This window comes from Anas platyrhynchos, chromosome 1 (assembly GCF_047663525.1).
Source record: "Anas platyrhynchos isolate ZD024472 breed Pekin duck chromosome 1, IASCAAS_PekinDuck_T2T, whole genome shotgun sequence".
NCBI lineage: Eukaryota > Metazoa > Chordata > Aves > Anseriformes > Anatidae > Anas > Anas platyrhynchos.
Window position 1 is genome coordinate 152947996 of NC_092587.1, and position 11817 is coordinate 152959812.

An 11817-nucleotide genomic window follows, 5' to 3' on the forward strand; every position below is an offset into this window, starting at 1 on the left:
CAGGACTCTAGGGTCATTTCAGATGCCCAAGGTGTTTCATGTGGCCTCCAGCAGTCCAGTAGGAAACAGTGCTGATCTATGTCTGATGTTGCATAATTCAAAGGAAAAGCAGCAGGAGAAATGAGTAAACAGTAAGTATCCAAATATTAAAATCTACAGAGTATTTCTCTACTGTCAAGTAAAGTGAACATTACGCTTTTCTTCTCCACAGATTTTTTTTTATTATTTTTTTAAGCTCATAAATGGTTATTCCCATAGTCAGTCCTGTCCCTCAGAATTTCTTAGGATGTCTCAGGGAATAAGGGTGGTTGTTGATGTAGCACTCAGTCATGCTACAATATGCTTATGTGCTTGCTTCTCTTACCAAGAAGTAACCGTCCAGGACACCACACATTTGACCACTGTCAAATTTGTCATTTGCATTCATATCTCCCATCCATAGAGCATTAGGGGAGCATAACGATAGGTCCTGAAATGCAGCTAATAGAGCAAAAGTGCTCTTTCCCTTATCTTCCACAATTTAAAATAAAATTCATTTATTAAAATATATTAAAATTTAAAATTTGTTTATTTTTTAATTTAATTTAACTTTATTTAATTTAACTTTATTTTACTTTATTTTATTTTTTGTTTTTAAATTGTTTTTGTCCTAGATTTTTATATAGGTTTGCGTGTCACGCTTTTCAGTCACATCCAAACAATGGATATGCATAGAATTAAATGACACTCCTGACTGTCAGCTTTTGACAAATATACGTTCTGGTCCAAAGAGCAAGGATCTGCTCTACCAGGACTCTTGCAACAAGCTGTGATAGCATATCTTAGTCTCTGCCTGGAGAAAGAGGGGGCTCTTTCAGCTTGACAGCAAGGGTCTTGATGTGCCTTTGCCTTAGCTGTTCTCTGCTGGGGGTGGAGGCAGAAGAGCCAGTCAGGAAGGGTTTTGTGACTACAGAAAATACAGTGGAGCATGGAAAAAGTGGCAAGGTCTGGAGTCCCATAAGAAATGTTCAGCTAGCCAGAGCACAGGCAGAGTGATTGCTCCATACCTGAAACCAATCTGTTCTGGACCTCTGTACTAAATACGCAGGACTTGGTCACTGAAAATGTAAAGGGACTTACCTGCGCCATCTGTGAAGGCAGCAAGCTGCTAACTCTGCCCTTGCAGCACTTAATATATTGATAAAAGATTATTGCAGCATCAGGACTGATCTGAAAAAAGAGTAGGGCTATCTGGTTACCAAACATGGATAGAATTACAGTGCTCTTGTATCTTATCCATAAAACTGCAAGGTTTTCTTTCATATGACATGCACATTTTTTCTCTAGAGACAAATAGGTTAAAGTCAGTGATGAAGAGAAACAGAAAATAATATCAAGTTAATCTTTGTATGTAGATGTCATACTTTACATGTATATTAAGGTAATGAATATTCATTCCACCTGCCAATCTTGCCTTCCCTGCATCCCCATACTATCACAGCTATAAGAATATCTTGAAAATACTAATGCATTATACATATGAGGATATTTTTATTTTTATTTTCTGAGGATTTCTTTTGTGTGTATTTTCTAGATGGCGAAAAAGAGTGTTTCATCCAGGTTCAGCTTTGGAGGAAATAACAGCAACCCGGATTCTGTACAAGAATCTGCTTTTTGTTGTTGTATTTTACAAAGTGACTAAATATTCATGGTAGTATCTTGGTATCTTTTCAAGTTGAAAACCATTCTACTTCTGATTAATTCATACTGCCATGCACGTCCTAAAGCTATGCAGATAAGCTGAATGCACCACACTGGAGTATCTGTGTTGTAAACCTAAGGGTATTCATGGGCTTTTCAAGTGAATGCACATTCATACGTGAAGTAGGCAACACACAGTGAATGAGCTACATTATGTGAATGTGCTCAACAGCTGAAAAATGAACTATGTCATGGGTTTCAGCTTCTTAGAGTGAACAGCTGAGTCTGATGGTGACACTGAAAGATTGTTCTTCTGGGTTAGTAAGTTTGATTCACTGGCCTGACAATGCCCTCTTCTCTGCGAATCCTTCACACCTGTAGATGCCCAGCACAAACAAAGGTCTAGTTCTGGCAGCTGGCAAAATCCAAATTATTAGCATGCTGAAGCAAGCGCAGCAGTATTTCTGATGTCAGTGCTGTTTGCAATGCTCATTATATATTGAACAGCAGCATGAGACCGATGCTTTCTTTGAAAGATCAGTACCGAGATATAATGTCAGAAAAATATTCACGTTGAGTTCGATAGACTCTCAGGAAAATTAGAGAAAATATACCATTCCTAGGCTGTAGCACTGCAAACTTCAGACTAAGCCAAATAGAATGGTAACTGCTTTTCCCCTTAGGCTTCTTTGTACTAAATCCATTGCAAGATAAATAACAGCAAGCCTCTAAATAAATACTACAGATTTCTCAGGAAATCTAAGGTGACATTCCAAAGTAAAACCACAGGAAATCTCTGTGGACTTTGACGATAGATTTTCTAATTGATATACCACCAAATAAATATTAAAACCCAAACCGCAAATGACATTCTCCTTGCTGCTCGAGATCTACACTGAGCCGTCGGAATATTAAAGCAGTCCCTACCCTGGTTGTTTATGAAAAGAATAGTGTCTGTCATTGAACTAAAGGAAAAAGGGAAATACCTGTCTACCTGAAAGTGTGAGGCTTGTTACTGGCTAACCAGCTTTTGCTGTGATCCCTGGTTTAACTGTAAGCCAGGGTTTCAAAAGGGAAAGGAAAACAAATGATTACACTTTGGAGAAAAAACAGCCCAAATTTCTATTCCAGTAGAAATGCCAACACCATCTTGGAATTCATTTTAAGCTATAACTATACATGAAAATGCCACTGAAAACCCATAGATCTTCAGACCTTCCTTCACATCCCCAGAAATATGCAAGAATTTATTGAAAGCCTTTGGAAGTTGCATGTGAACTGTGGGGCAAAAATACAAACAACTGTGCTGCTGAAGCATATTGCTGGATGTGTGTCGATAAAGCATCGCTCTACTTTCTTGTTTGAGGTTGGCTTATGCAGTTCAAAACAAAAAAGAAACAACACGGATCTGGTGATTCAGTGTACGCCAGTATCTTAGGTAGCAACCAAGCCTGGAAGCTAGGCTGCTGAGTTCCTCTGTATGTGATCAGTGACGCAGCACAAGACCCAAAATGTCAAATGAAATAACACATGATTCAGAAAAGCTTCTGGAAGGGCCCAGACAGAAACCGCAGAGAAGCTGGCAGAGGCCATGCAAGGACAAAAGGCAAGGGAGGAAAGTTTTGTTTCTAAGTGCTACCTATCAGCACTTAAGTTTAGGGACTGCAGGTTCCTTGAAGTGGTATGGATTTGGGTTTATATCACCTTTTTCCTTTCAATACACACATTCAGAAAAGAAATGTGTTGGGTAAATCAAATGTGTGGAATGGGTTGTGCTCTGGGTTACATACATCAGGTAGAAGACCTGATTTGAGCTGTCACAAGTCCATCTAATGTAGCCACCTAACCTGTGGATGTCACTTAGGCTTCTGAAGAGCTGGTAAAGTACATACCAAAAGAGGTACTTTATTTATCAGAAGTGGTTTGTGAGATACCAATGTTTTAAGTGCCTGTGCCAGGTGGCCAGCACACCACCCTGCAGTACTAGGCATGCTGAAAGTGGGATGCAGAGCAGGGCACAGCTGTCTTTGTGTACTTCTCACCCCCAGGCTCCAGGAAACACACCTGGCAGCCCATCTCTTGGGCTGTGCTGTTGGACTATGGGCTGGGGAATCTATCTATGAAACACCTCTTCTCCACTTCGAGAATTCAGCCTAAGGCAATACACTTAGTTTCTCTCTTCAGACTCCCAAATGTCTTTAACCAGGACACTTTGCAATGCCATAAAATGACCATGGAGTGCAACACAAGCATAAAAAGTTAATTCTTTTAAAAATCAAGCCTAGAACACAAACGTATGAGCCCACTCAGTATGTGACAGTGGATAAAGATGATGGTGAGGGTGGAGAAGGTGTAAAAGATCAGCTCTGGAAGCATAATAAAATACATTATTAACAGGAATTTTTAAATATTAGTTTTGTTGTTCATAAAAGCAGGACTACAGACCTGTTAAAGGTGGACTTGAAGGCACAGTGAAATGTTTAGGTTTTGAAAAATTGAGAGTGTTATGTCAGCATATCTGCCTTGAGTAAGGTAGATTGGTGGGAAGGCACGAGATGTGCAGTCCTTGAGAGCATCCAAGACAGAACATATGAGAAACCCTCACTTGATGGGACTTTTGCTAAGCATCTGTTTAAATGTTCTCCTACATTGCTCCAGGGTGTCAAGCCATCACTTTGCAGCTGAAGTTGGGAGTTTTCAAAGTCAAATTCAGATTGCTGGGTCCTGTGCAAGCACCACATGATACCAGACCTGCTAGGAGAAGCTCGTGGTTGCAAGGACACGCACAGCTCAGGGACATGGTCAGACTGGCAACATTCATTAGGGATGCCGATGAATCACATGAAAAAGGGACCATCAGTTTCCCAGTAACATGCTGCGGTTCACAGGAATATGAAGACACCATGAATTGGCTTCCTGGAAAAAACACTGATAGAAAGTGTGCTAAGAAGTCCTTCTTTCAGACTAAATAAAAACAGCTTCTGTATGGTTGTTTTTGTAGAGTTAAAAGGGAAAAAAAGAAGTGAACTGCAAGGAGAGGCAAGGAAAAAGTCAAAGAGTTCTGATTAGAGTCAGAGAAAGAAGAGCAAGAATGCCAAGACCTCAAAGAAGCAAACGGAATACAAGAAGTACAAGGGACACAGAGGCCCTGTTTCTCCTGCCCATTTGGTCTGCCAGTTTTTGGGGCAGGCTCCAGTGGATTCAGCCTTTGTACAGGGTGTGGGCACATCAGACACCCCCATTTCAGTCCCACCTCCAGGTGCTGCTGCTGTAACATAAGGCAGGATGGGGACAGGCATAGAGGCAGACCAGCAAAAATCACGAGAAAGAACTAAGGTGGCCCAATTTGTAAATGCTGGCAATCAGGAAGGTGATATATTCAGCCTATTGTTAGTTTTTTGTTCAGTGGCCAATTTCTCCTTAATGAAAATAAAGGAAAGCATAAAAATCTAGAGGGTATGCAAATGGAGATTAATAAAGACTTTTAAAAAGGTTATTTAACATTTTTACCGCTTTGAAACTAGAATGCTTTTTGATTTTGAACATTTTTCAGGATTATTAACTTTGCTCAGGTTTAATACAATGAATTTATACTTACCAAACGGAAAGACAAGCATACAAAATTACTGCAGGAAGTGCATTGCAGAGTGAAGTCTGTATATGGATTCTGAAAGACTCCGTATATTTAAAAACAGAGTCATTTTGGGGGTAATGATGACTGAGTCATCATCATATACTGTGTGTCTGCGTGTGTCAAAATAGGAGCAATAAATGTAGTCATAAGGCAAATCTGTGTGACTGAGTAATAGAGAGGCTGAAGAAGACCTAATAGCTGGAACAATGAGGGCTGGGAGGGTTGCTTGTTATGATAATGTGTGATTTGCTTAACGGGGAACGAGCACAATGAGAGAGGCAAGATATTGCACTGTGCGCTGTAAACCAAGGGACTAATGAAAGATGGCATGCAGGTGGATTTCAAATAGCTTACGGTATGTTCTCAGTGCGTCGTAGGGAGGCAAGTGAGAGCCAGGAAGGTGACGTGGCCGGGCATCCTTCCTCCTGGAGCATGAGCATCTGTGGCTTCTGCTAAGCGTGGCCAGCACACTTCGTCTGCTGTGTGGGAAGGGGACTCAGGCCTTGGCACACCACACTCGAGAGGCTGCTGGCAATTACTGCAAGATGCTGGTGGGACAGACTCAAGTCATCTTTCTCCAGGAAAGCCAATAAGTGCCCCTTAGTGTGCCTGTTAGCATTCTTGCACCCACAGAGGGCTAGGGGGAAGCAGCAAGTTTCCAAATCCGAAATGCAAAATGGTTTCGGAAAGGTGGTACCTTATTTGCAGGCATTTTGTGAGATCTTTGCTGTTAGCTCAGGAGGCTACAGAAGTTTATGAACTAAAGATACTCTAATATTGCACTATGGCTTAGCATGGATATCCTCATGTGTCAATTGTGAAATAAATTATCTGCCTTGAACTGCACCGTTAACAGAAGCGATGAACCATGCTGTAAGTTCATTGGTAATTTTTCCTATGTAGATAAATAATTTCCCTCTAGATTTCAATCAAGTCTTTATTTTGGACCCATGATAACACTGTCATGATTGATTTAGTGATTTTTCTCTGGTTGGATATATTAATAACTGAAGTATTAGCTATTTCTGAAAGAACTATAATTTAATCAACACGAAATGCGTAAGATTTCCTCGATATCAATCACCAGTAGTAGATTGGCTTTATCCATTAGTCATCAATCTACTGTCAAAAGTAACTGGTGAAGAATATTAATGCTTCGGAACAAGCCGTCTTGTCCATGATGAATGTACCCTGTTTTCCAAACCGTGCAAGTCAAATATAACATCAATGCTCACTTTGAGCATTGCTAGACTATCTGCAGGGTCTGCATTGCTGAAGGATCAAACCGTGGAGCAGCTCGTTATCTACACTGAGTTCCCCTTAATGTTTCTCAAACGGGGATGAGGTTAATAGTTGGGAGCTCCCACAGGGGGCTGGCACAGGCATCCTTGCTGCTCTATCCTCGATCCGTGGTCTCTAGCAACTTTTAATGGGTAATCGCACCCAAGAGCCTGATTTTGCGCATGGTTCTGCCAAACTATGTCCCCTTTCGTGGCTGTGTTTACTCAAACGGGACCATTAATGAAAATGAAGATATGTTGAGCTATCTGCAGGGTTGGGTGCCTCACACGCGGAATTCTTAATCGGCCATAAATCTAATCAAGATCTTCATCCAGCGCAAGCAAGCAGTGCAGTGGGTGAAAAACAAGAGGTACTGTTATGCAAATATAATTGCACTCAGGGCATACATTAAAGCAGCCCTCAAATGGCAGTCTTTTGGCTTTAAACAGGAAATAAAGCGAGATCAAATCAGGGGGGAATAATACCAGTTGATTTGCAAGATAAAGATTAATAAAGGAACTCATTGTATGCTTTACACATAAATTTTATGGTTACCGCACTGTAAATTTTTTTTTAAAAGACTTTTTTTTTTTTTTTTAAACTTTCTGCACCAGAACTATGATTCATTCACATGGAAAGGTTAGATGAGAGACACAATTTTTTAGCTCATTCAGGCTGTTCTAATTCAAAGGAGAGACGCTTTTGTGAGACCCAAAGTTGTTCGGAGAGGGAATTAGTTGGATTAGCGGTGTGTCATTCTAAATGTGCCTTACACATTTACCAGCTTCCTCTTTTCTTCTTCTTCTTATTTTTTTTTTCAATTTGTTAGCATTGGAGTGGCTTAGGATCCTCCGTGCGAATAAAACGCATTGTATGCTTCCTGTACTCTCACTCTGAGGTGGCATTTCCTTCTGACCAAGGGTACAGGACTCTTAAGAAAAAAAAAACAAAACAGCACAGAAAAGCAACGTGATGCATCCAGGATGTCAGCATTACCAACAAATCTAACCACAAGATCTTACCGCCTCAACCTTTCCTGCAGCTTTACTTGTTCCTTGCACTAGGCAGGCTCGAGAGCATTTTGTAGACCTCGTTTTGTTTGCTACAAGCCGCATGCAAGTTGCTAGAATTAACTCTAGCATCTGGGAGCGCACCAAGGCCACTCACCATAATGCAAACCTTGATTATTCCCAAATCCTGGTGCAATCGCATGGAGCATGGGGTGTCCCCCCAGTCCCTGGCAAGCCAACACAAGCAACCTCAGGCATCCTGCCCTGCTCCAGCTCCCAGACAGCTGGGGTGGGAGGACGAGAGGCCTGCGTGCCCCCGCACAGGATGCTGCCCGAAATAGGCTGTGAACAGAATGTAGGCATCACGGTGTAAGCAAGCAAAAGCGAGCAAGCCAGCCCTGCTGTAGCAGCCACAAATCCATCACGGGCATAATTATATCGGCACTCACACCTAGGTGACAGAGTTCTGTGTTGCATCAAATATACAGCAAGTGCGTGTAATAATTTTGGTTTTATTCTCGTAAATTACAAGTCCAGGGGGAACCGTTACTGACCATCTCTCTGGCTATCTGCATATGGCAGGCCATAAGTTTTCTTCAAATTAATTGGAGCAAGAGCATCTGTTCTAGAAAAAATTCAATTGATTTCAAAATTTCCAGTACTGTAGAAGCCGACAAGCTAAGCAGAGGAAGAGAACCTACATACTTAATGATTGGTGACCTGTTTCCCATCTAAGCTTTCTATTTTCATCTCCAAGCCACTGATTGCTGTTATGCTTTTCTCTGCAGAATAAGAGACTTCAAAATCCTCTTCCATAGGTTGGTAGTTACGGACCATGATCATACTCTTCCTCCTGCTTAGGAAAACTGGTGGAGCTCCTGGATCATTACATTATTTAGTACTTTATATCGTTGTTTTGCTCTTTCTTTCTTTCCTTCCTTCTTTCTCTTCTGACCCCGACCACAGCTTGATCCAACAAGATTTTTGCCACCTTGAGTTTTTCAGTCATGATTTCTCTTTGATTTTTTCCTTCCTTTCTTTCTTCCTTTCTTTTCTCCCCCTGCTCCCCCAAAACAGTCATTAAAATTTTCAGTAGAAAAAGAGTCAGGAATTGATCTTGTTGGGACCTCCTTAGAAACCAACCCACTCCTGAATGATTTCCCATTTACACATGCCTTTAGAAAACTGTCACACAGCTTTTTTATCCATACTGCTAGGAAAGCAGCGTTAATTTTGACACTATTCATGCCCCAGTGGAAAGGAGCACATTCCAGGACTGCTATACTCGACCAGAACAAAGTTGAATCTGCAGCTGTATTTGGGTTTTCATGGGATTCAAATAGCAGACAGCTGGCTGGCCATCTCAGCCTGTTCCAGCTTAGTATTTCCATGTTTTTTTTTTTTTGAAAAAGAAAGGCAGACCTCTGTGGTGATGTGTTGCCAATGTTTTAAGTCAGAGGTCCCATAAAACGTTCCCAGCTTGGTGTGATAAATCTAAATTGGTGTTTGTAAAAAAGATAGAAAATGGGCTGTGAAATCTTTTAATGTATTTTAACTCTTCACATGCTTTACTGCAATACAGGAGGACAGCACAGTGAAAAGGCCTGTACTAGTCACATATAATGCAACCCACTGTAGTTTGTGCCTTGTAAATATGCTGAGGGTTTTCACTGAGACCAGCCTGTGTGGTACTAGATGGGGTTTTGGGAGAAGTTTCTATGCAGGAGGGGGGATGCATTGCATCACCCAGCTCGTCTAGTGTGAATCTTTTCTCAATGCTGGGAGAAAGTGGTGATGTGACTTTTTTGTCTGATGGCATCACACAATGCATCACTGGTTAGCCACCACCACAGCCTGGGATGAAGGGAAAGATGCCCGGTGTGACAAAAGTAAACCCACAAAAACACACAACCAGCAGGTTCTCACAGACTTTTCAGCCCATAAATATTGTGACTGGGGCTGTATCTGCTAAAACGAGCACTTTCATTTATTTACTTATTTAGGTGAGAGGTTAACGCTAATGGGTGGAAGCAGGAGGTAGGTCTGCAAACCCAGCCTGAGGGTGCTGCACTTTATTGAGCAGCTCCAAAGCTGTCTGAGTGGAAGAAGATGTCTCTCTCCATGTAAGTAAGGCTAGCTGTCTTACATGAGAGTAACTCCTACCTTGAAACATAATAATCCACGAATCTTTTATGTTCCACAAAATCAGCTTTTCCCTGTGAATGAGGGGTACAGAGGCACTGTTAACTTCTCAAAAACAAGTAAACAAACACAGGTGAACCACACCGCATGTAAAATTCAGTATCTACACCTAGAAGGGTGAAATCTGAGCAGGTCTCTCCTTTGTTATCCAGGTCACCACTTGAGATCATCTTAATTTTACAATGTAAGACTCACAGTTACTAACCAGGGCACACTGGAATAATTTCATAAAAGAAAAAGCAATCCCCTCCAAATTTCAGGATAGTAATGAAGGAAATTTCCTATCAAATGTCCACTTATCAGGAAAGACAGGAAAATAAAATACATGAAGTACAGTCGCTGAACATGCCTGGTATTCTTGATCTTTCTAAAAAATAAAAATGACCATGCTCTTTCACATAAGAACATGGTCTGATTCATTCGTGGAACAGATTTCTATGCTATTGTACCTACCTACCAATAAATAAATAAATAAATAAGTCTATTGCTCACCTATAGCAGACAAAATTGCTCTTTGCAGCAAGTGAAAAACAAATTTGGCACATCACTCACTCGCACAACATTATTTTCTGCCGCTCGCCCACCCCACGCGCTCGATGCGCGCGTGTCAGCTGTGCCTGCGTCAGCTTCCTAAGCCCTGGTGACTGACTCATTTCTACGCCGCGTGTGGCGAGTGTAGGCTGGACTTGAGCAGGCTTTTGGAGCCAGGGAGCAGGAGGGGGCTGCGGGGAAGAAGTGGCTGCGGGGAAGCAGGCACTGGGAGGGCACGGCCCCCGGCTGGCTGCCGTGGCTTCTCCGAGGCAGGCTGCCACCTCCACTGTGTGCTTCTGCTGGCAAAAAGGATGACAAAAGCACCAGCACCAAGCTGGCACGGCCACACGGCCCTCCCAGAACTGCAGAATTTGGGGCGAGATGTCAGCTTTATCAGCCTGGTTTTGGAGATGTGGAAAACAACCGCAAACTTTCACGCTGCAGCTCTATTTTGCCCCCCAAAAAACTATCTGCAGAGGAGCAAAGTCTTTCAGGCAAAATTTCTAAACAGTTGAGTAGATCAATGTAAAGTCATTATACACTGGTGCTGCTGCAATAACCTGGGCACCGTTCTGCTTTATGATACTCAAATATTATTTCAAGTAAAGCTAATCTAGCATGTTGTTCGTCCCTACTGATAACACGATTGAGGCGCTCAGTGCAGTCTGGGAACACCTGGGGCCAGCTCCAGCCCTTGCCCCAAAATTTGCCATCCCATTCTCTTTGTGAGTTCATCTTACCTATAGATTTGGATGCCTCCTGGTTGAAGTTAGTCGTAAAGAAGAATCAAGCTCAGGTTCAAAGTGTGCTGGCACAACTGTTGGTGAAATATTAGGTCTGAAAGATCTCAGATAGCAGCTGCTTTCCACAAAAAGCATTACTACATATTACTCACAGCCAGTTGCACAGAGGAAAGAGTCTTCCCTTCACCAGACATAGCACTGCTAACAGGAACAACGAAGTTGCTCTGGTCCCCGTGCGTGTGCTGCTATCAATGGGTAGGGTCACTGGGCTCTGTGGGAGCTGAGCAAAGCCCAGAGCAAGCAGCACCTTCACACCACACCGTGCCCAAGCACAGGGGCTTGGAGAAGGGTGAGCTCACCCCTCAACCTCTTTGAAACAATCAGAGCCTAACAAGCTTTAACTACTGCTACTCTACTCCTCAGAGCAAGAAGTCATGAAACTTCTTTTATCCATTCTTCTCCAAGAGCAAGGAGTTATTATGATGCAGAACTCCTGTATTTTGGTAATAGCTCTCCACCCAACTTTCCCACAGAAGGTGGCTGCATTTCTGTGGGTTTTGTTTCTGCATTTTGCCTGAAAAGAGGCACAGCTGCTGGGGCACAAGTGGGTGCTGTGGGGGCACAACACTTCCCAGCTGGGGCTGGCATGCCCATCTCACCAGGGTGGTGGCTTTCATGGCTTTAGAAATGTAAAAGGGGCATGAATCGAGCTAATCGTATGCCAGAAGCACAGGCA

At 42.3% G+C, this 11817-nt stretch overlaps 1 long non-coding RNA gene across 2 annotated transcripts; it reads right to left on the minus strand.

Moving 5' to 3' along the window:
* Positions 1-6769: 6769 nt before the first annotated feature.
* Positions 6770-11611, minus strand: LOC140001476 (uncharacterized). Of its 2 annotated transcripts, none has more exons than XR_011806713.1 (3): positions 11234-11611; positions 11079-11155; positions 6770-7526 (listed from the first exon to the last, which is right to left on the minus strand). It is a non-coding gene; the product is annotated as an uncharacterized lncRNA (long non-coding RNA). The 2 variants fall into 2 exon arrangements; XR_011806714.1 differs by lacking the exon at positions 6770-7526 and adding an exon at positions 9779-9821.
* Positions 11612-11817: the final 206 nt, after the last annotated feature.